Source organism: Sinocyclocheilus rhinocerous, unplaced genomic scaffold (genome assembly GCF_001515625.1).
Source record: "Sinocyclocheilus rhinocerous isolate Xijiao unplaced genomic scaffold, SAMN03320098_v1.1 scaffold2264, whole genome shotgun sequence".
NCBI lineage: Eukaryota > Metazoa > Chordata > Actinopteri > Cypriniformes > Cyprinidae > Sinocyclocheilus > Sinocyclocheilus rhinocerous.
The window spans coordinates 232106-248659 of record NW_015665058.1 but is presented as its reverse complement, the minus strand read 5'-3'; the positions used below and the strand labels follow the sequence as shown (position 1 = coordinate 248659).

General features: G+C 43.4%; 1 pseudogene; it reads right to left on the bottom strand.

Annotated features, from left to right (window-relative positions):
• Positions 1-8817: 8817 nt before the first annotated feature.
• Positions 8818-10777, bottom strand: LOC107731098 (uncharacterized; annotated as a pseudogene).
• Between the last annotated feature and the right edge of the window lie 5777 nt (positions 10778-16554).

Genomic DNA, 16554 nt, shown 5'->3' with positions numbered 1-16554 from the left:
GTATTGCATGGCGGGAAAGTACTTCTACTTATAGAAAAGCTCTTAAAAACTGCTAGATCTGCTTACTTTTCGTCTCTCTTAGAAGAAAACAAACACAACCCTAGACATTTATTCAATACAGTGGCTAAATTAACGAAAAATAAAGCATCAAGACACAGACCTTTCCCAACAGCACAGCAGTAATGACTTTATGAACTTCTTTACTTCCAAAATCGATACTATTAGAGATAATATTATAACCATGCAGTCGTCAGCCACAGTATCGCAACAGATAGCACACTATAGATCCCCTGAGGAACAGTTCCACTCATTATCTGCTATAGGACAGGAAGAATTGTAAAAACTTGTCAAATCATCAAAACCTACAACATGTATGTTAGACCCTATTCCATCTAAGCTACTAAAAGAGGTGCTTCCAGAAGTCATAGATCCTCTTCTGAATATTATTAATGCATCAATGTCTTTAGGATATGTCCCTAAAACCTTCAAATTGGCTGTTATTAAGCCTTTCATTAAAAAAACACAACTTGATCCTAGAGAATTAGTTAATTACAAACCGATCTCAAATCTCCCTTTTCTGTCAAAAATACTAGAAAAGGCAGTATCCTCTCAGCTATGTTTCTTCTTAGAGAGAAATGGGATCTCTGAGGATTTCCAGTCAGGATTTAGACCTTATCATAGTACGGAGACTGATCTCATCAGAGTTACAAATGACCTGCTCTTATCATCCGATCGTGGTTGTATTTCTCTATTAGTGCTACTGGATCTTAGGGCTGCGTTTGACACTATCGACCACAACATTCTTTTGAGTAGACTACAAAATTATGTTGGCATTAGTGGAATTGCATTGTCATGGATCAAATCTTACTTATCTGACCGTCATCAATTCGTAGCAGTAAATGATGAGATATCATATCATTCACAAGTACAGTATGGAGTGCCACAAGGCTCAGTACTAGGACCATTGCTTTTTACACTTTACATGTTTCCCTTGGGAGATATCATCTAGAAACATGGTGTTAGCTGATGATACTCAGCTCTATATTTCTTCGTGGCCTGATAAAACCTACAAATTTGCAGAACTAACGGAATGCATACTTGATATAAAAAACTGGATGACTAGCAATTTCTAGGGGTGTAAAGGTACACGTATTCGTACCGTACGGTTCACTGGGCAAATTTCAAATGAAAGTGCACGTCAGCTCCGCTGATCCACTGACGTACACCGGCATAAAAAAATATACATTTTATATTTTAAAAGTTTTATATACATTAGTTTTCATATATTATATAGCATATTTTAAAAACTTTTTAAAATATAAAATGTATGTTTATTTGCAACAGTTATGCTAACAACAATAAAAAGACATATATGCCAGTAAAACAGCAAAATCTGTTGATGGACACCGTGCTGCGTTGTCACGGGAACATCCCAGCTGAAGATAATGAGTAAATTACGCAGCTCCCTTTGCCAAGTGCTTTCCAAACGACTACATAATGGCACGCATGTGCCCTGCTCACTCCAAAGTCCCTACTCCAAGGGCTCTGCCCTTCAAAGGCATTGGGATGATCACTTCCATGTGGAATTTGCCCCGTGAACCGTACGGTACGAATACCGTTACACCCCTAGCAATTTCCTACTGCTAAATTCTGAAAAAAAAAACTGTCTAACACTTGATGGCTGCTCTGTTAATTCCTCGTCATCAGTTAGGAACCTATGTGTGCTATTTGATAGCAATATTTCCTTTGAAAACCATGTTTCTATCATTTGTAAAACTGCATTTTTCCATCTTAAAAATATATCTAAATTACGACCTATGCTCTCAATGTCAAATGCAGAAACATTAATTCATGCATTCATGACCTCAAGGTTAGATTATTGTAATGCTTTATTGGGTGGTTGCTCTGCGCTCAATCTCTCTCAATACTTGAGCGAGCTCATATCACATTATAGTCCTTCACGTCCACTGCGATCTCAAAACTCTGGCCATTTGATAATACCTAGAATGTCAAAATCAACTGCGGGCGGCCGATCCGTTTCCTATTTAGCGCCCAAACTCTGGAACAATCTACCTAGCGTTGTTCGGGAGGCAGACACACTCTGTCAGTTTAAATCTAAATTTAAAGACCTATGCTAATATTAGTCTCTTTCATTCTTATTCCAAGGTCACCGTAGCCATACGGATCCAGTCTGTATCCAGATCAGATGGTGGATCAGCACCTAGAGACGACCTCTACAGCCCTGAATGTCAGTGGAGACCATGTCAACTAGATGTGCCCCAGAGACAGATTCCCTGTGAAGACCTCGTCACCTCGACAACCATCAGCACAAGATCACGAGAACCAGACGAGTCCTCTGCACCTGTGTTGCAGGCTGGAATTAAATCACACTATTCTGGTGTCGTCTGGCCAGAGGAGAACTGGCCCCCGACTGAGCCTGGTTTCTCCCGAGGTTTTTTCTCCATTTCTGTCACCGATGGAGTTTTGGTTCCTTGCCACTGTCGCCTTTGGCTGTCTTAATTGGGGATGCTTGACTGATTGCACAGACACTATTGGAAGAGAGCTGAACTGGATGTTGACATCACTGGATCATCAATGAACTGATTTTAGCTGGAAAAATGACTCTGTTAATGTCTTCTTGCATTATTGACAATCTATTTTCCTGTTTAACACTGTAAAGCTGCTTTGACACAACCAGTTTTGTATAAAGCGTTATACAAATAAAGGTGAGTTGACTTGACTTGACAAGACTGATGTGTAGCCATAGGAATATAGGTTTATATCTTATAACTAATAATTTTATCAAAGAAGCAAGTTCTTAATTAAAAAAAAAAAACGTATTAATGCTTGAACGTTTTGTTCATGTCCCTTTTACTGTGAAATTTTTAACCACAATATGCAGTGAGGCTGTGACTAGTCAGTGTGATCTTGCACTGAGCTTTTAGTCTATTAAATGTGTGCAGTGGAATGACATTTACCTGTCCCCCGGTGAAACTTGAAACTAACTTCAGTTTCTTCTTTTCCAAGTAGTACCGTATGTCTGCAAATGCTTGTTCTGTGTCACCTGGCTTGTGCAAGACTGAATCCACTAAAAACTCAGCAGGTGGGTCTTCCTTATTAAGAGAAGTCTCTTTGCTCAGTGCATGAACATTCCTTTTGTAAAAAGAACGACATACTTTGGCAAAGTGATTGCATTTCCCGCATTTGCCACATTGTTTACCTTTAGCAGAGCATTTCTCAGACAGACTATGAGCCTGGCTGCCACAGTAACCGCAAGTTCTGCCGCACTCCGCGACGTCATAGCTGCTCCGATGCAGAGCTTTCATTCCAGCTTTCCCTGCTCGCTACTGTGACTCTTTCTGTCTGGTGACTGTGTGCACTGCTTGATCAGGGGGGTTGCATGTGCTGTTTGCAAATGTTTTGAGCTGAGCTTGTGCAACTTCATGTGATCTGGCTATATCCATGGCCTTATCTAGCGTTAACTCGGAGCCGTTGCTCAGCAGCTTCTCCCGCACTCGCGGAGAGTGAATGCCAAACACGTTACGTTCTCTAACCATTTCCTCACTGTCTGCATAAGCACAGTCCTTCACAAATAATCTTAGTTCAGTTACAAATTGCTCAAAACTTTCGTTGGCTCCTTGTACTCGCTCATGGAACTTATATCTGCCGAAAATTGTGTTTGTTTTGGGCATCACATATACTTCATACTTGTCATAGTATGTTTGCAGTACCTTTGCTTCATCTGTCGTCAGCGCCCAGGTGTTGAAGATATCTCTTCCTTTCCTATCCACAGGAGCAAATAACTGCACTTTTCGTCTTCACCCTTTTTCTTCAACGGACCTGCGAACGAGCTCTGCATGCTGTCTGAACCTACGCCATGCATCCGGTAAGTTAGACGATTCCCAATGCATGTGTGGTGATGGTACTCCTGCAAAATCCATTTTTAGTTTTAGTTTACTTTTCTTCTGACACCATGTCTTACTCTTGGTTAGTTGCATTTGTTGCACAGGGCATGCAGTCTTAAATAAGGAGAAGAACAGTGAGTACCCAAGACACTTAAGGCTTTAATCCTCATGTGCAGCCGCCTTCACATGTTGTACAACACTGGCCAATCCCCGCCAATCTCTTGCCGTAGTACCATAAATTTGTGTCGCAAATATTCAGTGTTTACGTGAATATTACAGAGGAAGACTGCCATTCAGAAACTTCTGTCACAAGTGATAAACAAAGAGGACAAGATCATAATTCTGTTCATATGAACAGGCAAAGTGTGGACGGACAAAGCAGTTTTCTTGATTTGAGTGAAGAGGACAATGATGGCAATACAGCTGACCTTCCAAGAATGTACAGCATCAGTGATTCAGATGATGATTTTGTGCAATTTGGACCAGTGCATGATCATGATTATGCTTCAAAATATACCTTGAGGCTCTCAGAGACACTTGTAGATTCATCAGTTGCCAGTAATCCTCGCTTGCTCTGTGTGACTCTGAAATTACATAGAGTAAATATTTTGGACAAAATTATTGCACAATTTAAAGATGAAATCATTATCACCTATCCTCTGCGTTTCACTTTCATTGATAATATAGGGGCTAATGCCCAAGAGGTATATAGAGATGTCTTCTCTGCCTTCTGGGCAACATTTGTTGATATTGCTGCTGAGGGGAAAGACGTGAGGGTTTCCGTTGTTGTCACCAAAGTGGCAAGAATAAGAGTGGAAGACCATAGACCCATATTCATATTATTATATCTATATTTGAATCCATTAAATCCCGACAATATTTATATTTTAACATTAGAAACACTGCTGTGAATAAGAGCTACACATACTGGTGGATTAACCATTACAGAAATATAAAAATGATTTTGGTAATCATCAATACAGGGCACAAACCTTACATTTGGTGGTGGTCAAATAAATTTGTTAAGTACTGTGTATATATATATATATATACATATAGAGAGAGAGAGAGAGAGAGAGAGAGGCAGGGCCGTGCACAGGGGGGTGGACCGGTGGCTAGAGCCACTGCCCCTCTGCCCTCATCGGCTGAGGTGCCCCTCTCACCAACCCATCCCTCCACCATCACCCCAGCTCAAAGCATTCTGTTACCGCTCCGCTAAAAATCCACTGATTCCGCTAATCCGCTCTGCGTTTTCCTGCCCGCTCCGCAGCATCACTAACAATCTGTGTGCCCGCTCTCTGGAGAGTTGAGACGACAGTTCCCGAAGGTAGTTGCATTAAAGAGCAGGTCATATGGTATTTTAAAGTGTCCTACTATTGTGTTGGAGTCCCCTACAACAGGTTTAAATGCATCTAAGGTCAGAAGGCAGTTCAACATTGCAAACATGGATTCAAAGCTCCAGCAAGCCAGCAGGTAAATCATCATATAGAATATTTAGCAATTTGTTACACTTTAATTCTTGTAATTAAGTATATTTCCCATTATAATCACTTGTCTTAGTTGATACTAGTAATCTATATAACACATCATATTTATAACATTTTATTAAAACCATATTAATAGTAGGCCTATAAATAGTTAAAAAAGTAATATAGATGTTCTAAATGAGTTGTTTATTAATAAGCTATATAATATAGATTTATGCTGTATAATATTAATGTAACAGATCGGCCAGGCTCCACCACCACCCAATCACAACGATCCCTCTCACCTGAGTTCTGAGCACCTGCACCTGTCACTAATCAAGCACCTCATCAACCAGCCTGCATAAAAGCACACACCTCAGACACCCTCATTGTCCGGTCTCGTACACACGTAGAGGACTCTCTGACTTTACTACTGTTTCCAGTTGAATACTTCCTGCATTACTTACCGCCTGTGTTCCGCCTAGTGTCTCCTCGTCTCCTGTTCCTCCTAGTTCCTGGATCACTGAGGTGTGTGCTCTCCCTTGTGCATTCCAACCCCTGTAAAGGAAAGGACTCTGATCATTCCAACCATCATATCCTTTATCCTGTTCTACGAACTATACACTCTCCGTGTCATCACCTGGATCCTACACCTATACTCTCTGTGACCAAAATAAACTTGATTGTTATACTAACCTGTTGCGTCAGGCCTCTTCCGTTACAGAAGACCAGACCAACACCGACGGCACAGATGAGTCACCCCGATCCATTTCAGGAGCTCGTAGACTCACTATGACGCGTCCTTCGGAATCCACCGGCATCGTCACCATCACCGGTATTCACAGTCATGTGGAAGGTCCAGAAGAACCGGAGAGTATCATCCCACCAAGGATGATCATCAGTCCCATTGAATGGAATTCCCCCTCCGTAATAAACTTGATTGTTATACTAACCTGTTGCGTCAGGCCTCTTCCGTTACAATTAAATTAAATGTCTAATACTTATACTTTCATTGAAGATGAGGCAGGGAGAGCCCACTGAGCATCAGCCAAATCAGACAGGTACAGGAAAGACTGTTAAACTGGCTGACAGCAAAGGAATATGCTAGTGTGACAAAAAGAAAGATATACATTAAATTATCCAAATGAAAGAGTAATTACAACAACAAAAATTGAATTAGCACTAAGCCTAAAATTGTATTTACAATATGATTGTAAAAGGTTTGTTATTCATTCTTTATATTAAGATGAAACTGCCCCAGAGTCAACACAACAAAGTAAAAGTGAAGGTCTTGGAACTGAGCCAGAGACAGAAAATATTCAGATTGAGAAAGAAAGGCAATACAACGAGACAGAGAGGGAAGAGACAAAGACAGAGGTAGAACAGGAAGATATGGAGAGTGAGGCAGCCCACCCCCTTAGTGCCCCTTTTTTTGGTTTGGGCCACTGCCCCATCAAAATGTCTGTGCACGGCCCTGGAGGGAGGTACATTTAGATATAGATGTTGTGTCTCTAATAAGATCGGTCATAAACATGATCCCTGCACGATCTAATCTAGCATCTAGACAATGGATGTCTGCAACACATTTCTTCTCCCTCTTCGTATTTCGGTCATTTTCTCCGCTGCTAAAGAAATACTTAAGTCCTCTTCCCTACTTTTTTTTTTTTTTTTTTTACACTTTTTGACCTTAAGAGGGTCTTTTAAGGGTTAAGATGATTTGTTGAATAACTAGGATCTTCCCACTTTTTAAAGAATTTTCTTGGAATGTTTTCACTAGGAGCAACTCATTTTCCCACCTGGCCCCTGCTTTCATTGTGGCACTTGTGTTTGGGTTGTTATTTTCATGTGATGCTGTGATGCTTTACTTTAGTCAGACAGAAAGGGATCTCCTGGCATCAGCTTTGGAGAAAGAGTTCAGTGGTGATGATAAAGATGAACTTGTTGATCTAATGGATCAAATCAAAACCAAAATTCCAAGCACTGACAATCTTAAACCAATTCTGCTCCAGGTTGCACATAAACAGTTGATCCAGCAACCAAAGTACGCACTCAACAACATGGCAGAAGGTGCAGGCCATATCTTCAAAGACATGATCAGGTGTCAATCAGAATTACTTCAAATGTATGTAGACAAGAATCCAAGCACTAGAAAAATCCTGAAGTTGATCCAAAGCACTCCAAACACAGCTGCAGAAAATCTGAGTTTGCAGTTCTTCAAGCTGTACATCAGAGCACAAGCTGAAGCAGGTCTGCGTCGATTGTTGAGATTTGTGACAGGATCTGATGTTGTCTGTGTTTCTGAAATAAAAATTGTTTTTACTTCACTGGAAGGTCTGGCGATTTTGATTTACCAAACACCTACACATCATATGCAGAGTTGCATACTGAATTTAAGAACATACTTGCAAACAAGAGTTGATTTGTCATGGACATTGCATAAAAACAAGCATAACAACATCACTCTCAGACGAAAACATAAATGCATGATACAAACACAAACAGAAACACAAACAGTTGTTTTGAAAAGAACAAATGTGTTGTTTTAATTTTTTTGTATTATTGTAATGTATTATTGTATTGTATTCTTTTGTCCTTCATGTTATTTGCGTGCCCTATATTTCTTCACTGTACGGAATAAATTGATTCTTATTGAAGATATGCAGTATTTTTTTTTTTACATGATTATTACATTTCTGTACTATTTCTGACTTGAGTGCTACTGGTAAATACAGATACAATACCAGGAAAAAAATTGTTTATTACACTTGTCTTATGTTATTGTATTTGTCTTACAGTTTGTTACATAACTCTTACTGTAAAAATAAATAAATAAATAGACAACTTTCTGGCAGAGGGCAGCCGATTTTTCTCAAGAATTTGACCAATATTTGACTAAATATTTTGCTCCATCCATTTTTCCTTCTATCCTGACGAGTGCTCCAGTCCCTGCTGCAGAGAAACTCCCCAAAACAGGATATCACCACCACGCTTTACTGCAGGAATGCTGTTATTTGGATGATAAGCTGTATTGGATTTCCGCCAGACATATCGTTTGGTGTTGAGGCTAAATAATTTCATTTTATTTTAATCTGCCTCAGAATCTTCAAGGTGTGTTTTGGCAAAGCTCAGTCTGACTGCATGTGGCCTTTCTTGAGAAGTGATTTTTGGGGGGGGGAGCAAACAAACTGAAAAATTAAACTGTTAGTAATGCAGGACTGTAAATAGCCATTTATCAGGTGATTATGTATCATTACTGCTAGATAAAATATGGAAAATATTAATGTTAAAGTCAACTGTTAAAGAATGCAATAAATGTACCATGAATCAGTGAATTTGAGTTCAATGTGGGTTTATTATCAGTAGTAGTTTTACTATCAGTATCAGTTTTATAGTAGTATTATCAGTATGAGTTAAGTAATCAAGGTAATCATTCAAAACACACACACACACTGTGAAGTTGCCTAATCACTGGCCAGCAGCACTATTTGAAAATAAATTTTGTTCTCCTTTCTTTCTGGCTTGCAAATTTCTCAATGACCTTCTGGTTGAAATCAGTCATCTCAGTCACCAGTCTCTTCTCCATTGACAGCATGGCCAATGCATTCAGCCTCTCCTGGGTCATGCTATTTCTCAGAAAAGTCTTAATTATTTTCGAGGTTGAGAAGCACCTCTCAACTTCTGCTGTGATCATGGGTGTGGTGATAAGGATCTTTAGGAGAGTGAAGTCTCTGAAAAGACTTCTTCAAGATTGTTCTCCATATGCAGCTGGAGTAGGTCCACAGCACCATGACAGGTTCTGAACTCTTCCTTGCATGAGATGAGACTAAGCTCTGTCTTCAACTTACTACCATTGAGCACTGGATAAGCCTTCAAAGTCCTGCTCAGTGCATCTTCAGGAAACGCCATTGTGTACTGTTCAAACCTGTCTGCTTGAAGCAAGGTGGCACTAACAAGGTGGTTTGTGAAGGAGAACAGTTCCATGGTGTGTAAGAGTATGGTATCACAGACCTTATAGAGTGAAGGATAAAAACAAAAATTATGTAGTGATGACAAAATGTCAATTTCAACTGCAACATTTAAAATGACCAGTTTTAAATTATAAAGGGAGACCAGTATCAGTGTTTGAATCCATAATTTCTCCGAAATTCATACACATGGACAAGACATTCTAAGTAAATATGTCAAGTTTCATGAATTTCTGATGCTCAGGGAGCTAACAGAGATGAAGGCCATAATACTAATGTTGTCCACTAGAGGGAGCCAAACAACAAATCCTTTTAGATCACAATTAAAGACCGTGTAAATGGTAAATAGATTCACTTGTAGTAAAAAAATGCATATAAATATATATCTCCAAAATATAATACTATCTCGAAAATAAATACTATCATTAATATTTTTATATCCTAATGATATTGAAAATGTGTCGCCAAATATAGGTCCAACTGAAGGAAAGTGAATATTTGCCTATTTTAATGTATTAAATGGAATAATACTTCTATAACAAGACACTTAAAGATTCTTATTTGAAAAGAGACATGGCCATTGTATAACTGTATCATCTACAAAAGCCATTGTGCTTGGACCCTTATTATTGCCACTTTTGGCTATATTGTAAAAAAAAAAAAAAAAAAAAAAAATTTTTCCAATCTTCATATCTATAAGAGGGAGCTATCAAAAAGAGAAATATGTGCAACATATTAAGCTGCATTGTTTCATTTACCTTCTATGGGTAATTGTAAATGTCTTCTCATGCCTTTGATGACTTGACAATATTTTTTCTTAAATATTTCTGTAACCTTAAGATATACTCCTCCCATTAATCCCACATACATGGCATAGCAAACCTCTCATATTAAATCTATCACATGGTGTCTACAGATATAAACAAGTTAAATTTAAGACTTTTTAAGGACCCTGCATCAAAACCAGTGGGATACATTTTTTATTATTATTATTATTATATATTTATATTATTATTTAGATATGTCTTTAACTTAAGGATCTACTCTTTACTACAATATTTAAGCAAAAATATTATAAAATCATCAAAGACTTTTACAAGTGTCCATAGAGGGTAAATGAATCAATGCATTTGTTGCTAATATTTATTTTCTTTTTGATAGATTCCTCTGATAGCTTTCTATGAAATACTGCAGATTAACATGGACTGCAATAAAAACTTACCTGGTTTTGGTCAACCAGGGAATGGAGAGAATTTCTGCAAAGGAGGAGTAAGAAAATGTATGAGTAATAATAATAATAATAATAACAAATGCAAAAGGAGGAATACAGCTGCTACCTGATCTTCTGTATGTCCTGCTGGAACTGCAGGACTGCTGTAATGTGAACTGAATCTATGTCCTTCTTCTGGAGTTTGGCATAGAGGAGGTCCACATGCGGCATGATGTTGTGGAAAAGTTGCAGAAAAAACGTCTCGGTTATGTATGTAACCCTCGTTCCCTGAAGGAGGGAACGGAGACGTACGTCGGAACTGTCCGACGAATTGGGGATCGCTTTGGGAGACCAATCTACTTCGAGTGTAAGAAAAACGAGCCAATGCACATTAGCATGCGATAATTACCACAGCTGCTCTGCGCTGCAGCATGAGTATTTATTGAGAAGCCGGTGCGTCGCATATTTGCTTTTCCGCTGAGGAGCCGAGCTAGTGACTCGGCCGTACAGCGGAGGTACAACGACTGTGGCGACGGGACGTACATCAGTCACTGCTGTTCCGCAAGACCCACTCAGTGTGACTATTTGGATAACGCTGGGAAAGCATGCCCTAAAAGGGAAGGGGACGCTGCGGAGGCCACATCCTGTCCGTAGGAAGTCAAATGTGGCTGTTACACATATGGACTAGCCAATTAGGGTAATACAAAATATTGATGTCTCTGGGGTGGTTCCAGCCTATCTTCGTGCTACTGGCCACTGGGGGCGAGTACACGGGAAGATACCGGCTCTACACGAAGGCTACAGAATCTAGCGAACGTGTTAGGTGTTGTTCTGACTCCTCCAAGAGCAGCGCTTGCAGGCTCACTGCCTGGTCCCTGAAGGGAGTGGTAGGAACCTTGGGCACATATCCAGGCCGGGGTCTCAGGACAACATGAGAGTTGGCCGGCCCGAATTCTAGGCACGATTCATCGACTGAAAACGCCTGCAGGTCCCCTATCCTCTGGATGGAAGCCAATGCAGTCAGGAGAACCGTCTTTAGTGACAGAATTTTCAACTCAGCTGACTGCAAAGATTCAAAAGGAGGTCTCTGCAGTGCCGTGAGCACCAGAGACAGGTCCCAAGAGGGTACCGAGGTAGGCCGAGGAGGGTTCAACCTCCTCGCCCCTCTAAGAAACCTGACGACCAGGTCGTGCTTTCCAAGAGACTTACCATCAACTGCATTGTGATGTGCGGCAATTGCAGCAACATACACTTTCAGGGTGGAGGGAGACAGCCTTCGCTCCAACCTCTCTTGCAGGAAGGAAAGCACGACTCTGACCGGACATCTTCGGGGGTCTTCCCGGTGGAAAGAACACCAATCAATGAACAGGTTCCACTTCAAAGCATAGAGGCGCCTCGTAGAGGGGGCTCTAGCGGAAGTGATGGTGTCTACCACTGTTTGGTGTAGGTCATCTAGAACCTCCACGTCCCGTCCAGGGATAACTGACATGAAGTTTCCAGAGGTCTGGACACGGGTGCCATAGGGTGCCCCATCTCTGAGAAAGCAGATCCTTCCTAAGAGGAATGGGCCAAGGAGGGGCTGTTGCGAGGAGCATAAGTTCCGAGAACCATGTCCGGTTGGGCCAGTAAGGCGCAACTACCAGGACCTGCTCCTCGTCCTCCCTGACTTTGCACAGTGTCTGTGCGAGAAGACTCACTGGGGGAAATGCATATTTGCGAAGGCCCTGGGTCCAGCTGTGCTTCTGAGAATTGAGACATGAAAGTACGCATCCTTCAGGTCGATCGCTGCAAACCAATCTCGGGGACGAATGCACTCAAAAATGCGTTTTGCGTTAACATCTTGAACGGGAGCTTGTGCAGGACCCAGTTCAAGGTTCGCAGGTCCAAGATTGGCTTTAACCCACCACCTTTCTTGGGCACAAGGGGCTGTAAAACCCTGCCTTCATATCGGCTGGAGGGACCGCCAACCGCGCCCTCTTGTGACCCAGAGATAGAGGAAATTGCTCTTTTTTTGAAAATGTGGGTACCACTGGACTCCGAGGAGCCAGCGGCGGAACAAAAACAAAAGGAAACAAAGGATTCTCCACCCGGCCCTCCTCCGGGGGAGGGAGTGGTTCGGACACCATCTCCCGGAGAGCAGATCCTCCCATCTCTGGGTCGCCCGTCTCAGGGCCGCTTGCCCTTACGCTTACTGCCTGGTTTGGTGGGGGCCTGGACGAGCTGGGCGTTCCCCTTGCGGCCAGCCGCCTGCCGCCTAGGTGGAGGCTGCTGCTTAGGCTGAGCAGGGGCGGAGGTGGCCGCCGGGGGGCGCTCGGCGATGAGCAGATGAAGGCGCTGCAGCCGACGACTGGGTGGAGGCAGCAGCTGGTCGTCGGGGCAGGATGTGCTTAATCGCCTCCATCTGCTTCTGTGCCGCTGAAAACTGCTGGGCAAAGTTTTCAACAGCGTCGCCGAAGAGGCCGGCCTGACAGACAGGGGCGTTGAGGAACCGAACTTTGTCGGGCTCACGCATATCTGGGTACCACTGGACTCCGAGGAGCCAGCGGCGCAACAAAAACAAAAGGAAACAAAGGATTCTCCACCCGGCCCTCCTCCGGGGGAGGGAGTGGTTCGGACACCATCTCCCGGAGAGCAGATCCTCCCATCTCTGGGTCGCCCGTCTCAGGGCCGCTTGCCCTTACGCTTACTGCCTGGTTTGGTGGGGGCCTGGACGAGCTGGGCGTTCCCCTTGCGGCCAGCCGCCTGCCGCCTAGGTGGAGGCTGCTGCTTAGGCTGAGCAGGGGCGGAGGTGGCCGCCGGGGGGCGCTCGGCGATGAGCAGATGAAGGCGCTGCAGCCGACGACTGGGTGGAGGCAGCAGCTGGTCGTTGGGGCAGGATGTGCTTAATCGCCTCTGTCTGCTTCTGTGCCGCTGAAAACTGCTGGGCAAAGTTTTCAACAGTGTCGCCGAAGAGGCCGGCCTGACAGACAGGGGCGTTGAGGAACCGAACTTTGTCGGGCTCACGCATATCTGCCAGGTTCTGCCACAGGTGGCGCTCCTGGACCACTAAGGTGGACAACGCCCGACCCAGGGAGCGTGCAGTGACTTTCGTCGCCCGTAGGGCGAGGTCCGTCGCTGCACGCAGTTCCTGCATAACCCCTGGGTCAGAACTACCCTCGTGCAGTTCCTTGAGCGCTTTGGCCTGGTAGACCTGCAGGAGTGCCATGGCATGCAGGGTGGAAGCGGCTTCTCCACAAGCTGTGCAAGCCTTGCCCACCAGAGAGGACGAGAACTTACACACTCGGGAGGGGAGACGTGGATTACCCCGCCAAGAGGTAGCGGTCCTGGGACACAGTTGCATCGCCACAGACCGCTCCACTGGGGCCATCAAGGGTAGTGAGGGAGGAAGAAGGACCAGACCGGCTTCAGGCAGAAAAAGGTGCCGTCCACGATTTAGTCACCTCTTCATGCACCTCCGGAAAGAAAGGTACTGGGGCGGAGCGCTGAGAACCAGCACGGGCCGCTCCAAGAAACCAATCGTCCAGCCGCAAGGGTTCGGGACACGGTGGAGGGTTCCGACACTCGCGGCGGCCCGGGAAAGCATAGTAGCCTTCTCTGGGTCTGACTCGGGCAACGCTGCCACACCCGAAGGGGGCAGCGCAGCCGAATCTTCATCCCTGGAGGACATACACTCGACATCTGGTCCTCCGGGGGATCCCCAAAAGTGACGACTGGTGCCGCACGAGGTGGACCAGCACGCCCTCTTGGAGGCTCCACTGGTTGCAGTATCATGGAGGAGTGAGGAGCCCGAGGAGTTTGACTCGGCGGTGTATTCCTCACTGTAATCCTCAGGTCACCTAGGTTATTAACCGAAGTAGGCTTCTTCTGAGCTGGCCCAGAAAAAGAACTAGATCGGGGAATATACGAAGGGGCTCCAGTCTCTTCATGATATTGAAGTTCCGACCTTAACACCGAGATGGTCATGTTCCTGCAGTGAGAACATGTACCATCCATGAGTGCCACCTCAGCGTGTGCGAGGCCCAAACACGTGAGGCAGTAATCATGACCATCACCGGGGGCCAGGTAGTGACCGCATCCAGTAGCACACGGTCTGAGTGACATCTTGAAAAAGATGCAGGGTCAAACCGTGTGTTCTCTTTTAGGAATTTGCTCTCTACTGGTGCTGAAACGCACAGGGGAAATGTCCACGGCTACACAACAGTACAAATAGTGCAAGCCTGTTGTGAGCACTCACACTCGTTGAAGGCGCACTCTCCAGCGAGCTGTGGGAACAACTGTTTTTGCTCTCTCGTGAGATCGCGACCAACACTGTCAGCGCTGTCACACTGTCGCACCAGACACGCAGAGGCTCCTTCCTAAACAAGCAGCTCGTCTTCCACCACTTTCCAAAGAAAACATTTCAGTCTCGTATAGTTTGAAAACAGCGGATGAGGATCCGGTGCCCACACACACACAAACGAAATACAGTTTTAATATATATATATTTTTTTTTTATAAATGATCAGTTTACAGTGAAGTATGTGACAGTTTGGTGCAAACTTTGTCATGGAGCAGAGGTGGAGCTGTGTTTCTGTTATCTGTAAGAAAGAAGTAAGCGAGGAGTTGAAAATGGTCAACCCAGAAAAGAGCTGGAGTGATTATTAAATGTTTGGACTTGAAGCAGAGGAAATGTTTGCAGTTTCACCCCACTCACATACTCTGGTCAGATCCCATGTAGGCAAAACAGAAGAGCGCGGAGATCGTTCTTTTCAATGCGGCAGCCAGCTAACGGAGAACGATAAACTGCAATAGCTGCCACATACACTTTAAGCACTGACAGCATGTGGACGTCATCTAAACATTCTTGTAAAAAAGAGAAAATAATGGACACTCTACTGTTTACGGCATCCTCACTGTGTACCAATTGGAAAACACAGCCTATTTTAGAGCATAGAAATGTCTGGAAGACAGAGCTCTAACTTCCAGAATAGTGTTTAGTACATATTGTGATAACTCATCCTCCACCAGCAGGTTCCACAGCTCGGGTTGAGTCTGCCAATGCCATCCAGTGTTGTAAACACAGGGAATCCAGATGAGTAGGCATGAGCCAAATATGGGGTACACCAGGATTCTTCTGTTTGCTTTCAGGCTTCTCCAGGTTGAGTGAAGTCGATGACTGAAGGAGAAAAAATCTAAAGTGACACTGCTCTATATATAGAGCATGGGCCTACTCAAATGCCATTGGTGAATGAACATCATTTGATCATAAATAAATAATAATAATAAATTGCATGTGACACCTATAAATGCAATGGACCCAAAGCCACAAGTGTAAATATGTTATGTTTCAAATTTGAGGATGATATAAAAAAAAATAAGGATCCTACTGATAAGCATCCTAGTGATTAGTGTTTTACAATAATGGCCACATGCAGTTCCAAAATGCTGCTTGGTCAACAAAATGATCAAAGGACTAGAAAAGGCTATTATAGACACTATTACATGTACCACATGTCTAATCTATTCTTTTTTATCTTAAAATAATTATACACAAATACTACACTGATAGAGAGTCATTTAGACAGAAATCAGCCGAAATCTGCTGTCTCCATGAATACACAAATTATATATTCATGGCCAACCATTCAGACAGCAATCAGCCTCCAAAATTGTTTTTGTCAGTTTTATGACTCAGCCTCGACCATGGGCTGGGGATATCCTTTTTGGTCATGGATATTGGGTGGCACAGTCTGCTCAGATATTGTCTGAGCAGACAGGGATGGCCTTCATTGCCAGTACAGGGAGAGCGAATGGCTCTCTTGCGACCACCGGACTTAGGACATCTAAGAGAGTCATGGGTCACAAGCAGGGGCGGATCTAGAAAATAATTTTTAGGGTGTTTTTAGGGTGGCAAAGGGGTGGCATGGGGTCTATGAGGGGTGGCAACACCAAAGCAAGCCCCCATGCATAGTTTTGGGGGATTTATGGTCTGACATACACAGTTGTGTTCACAAATTTTGTATTACCAT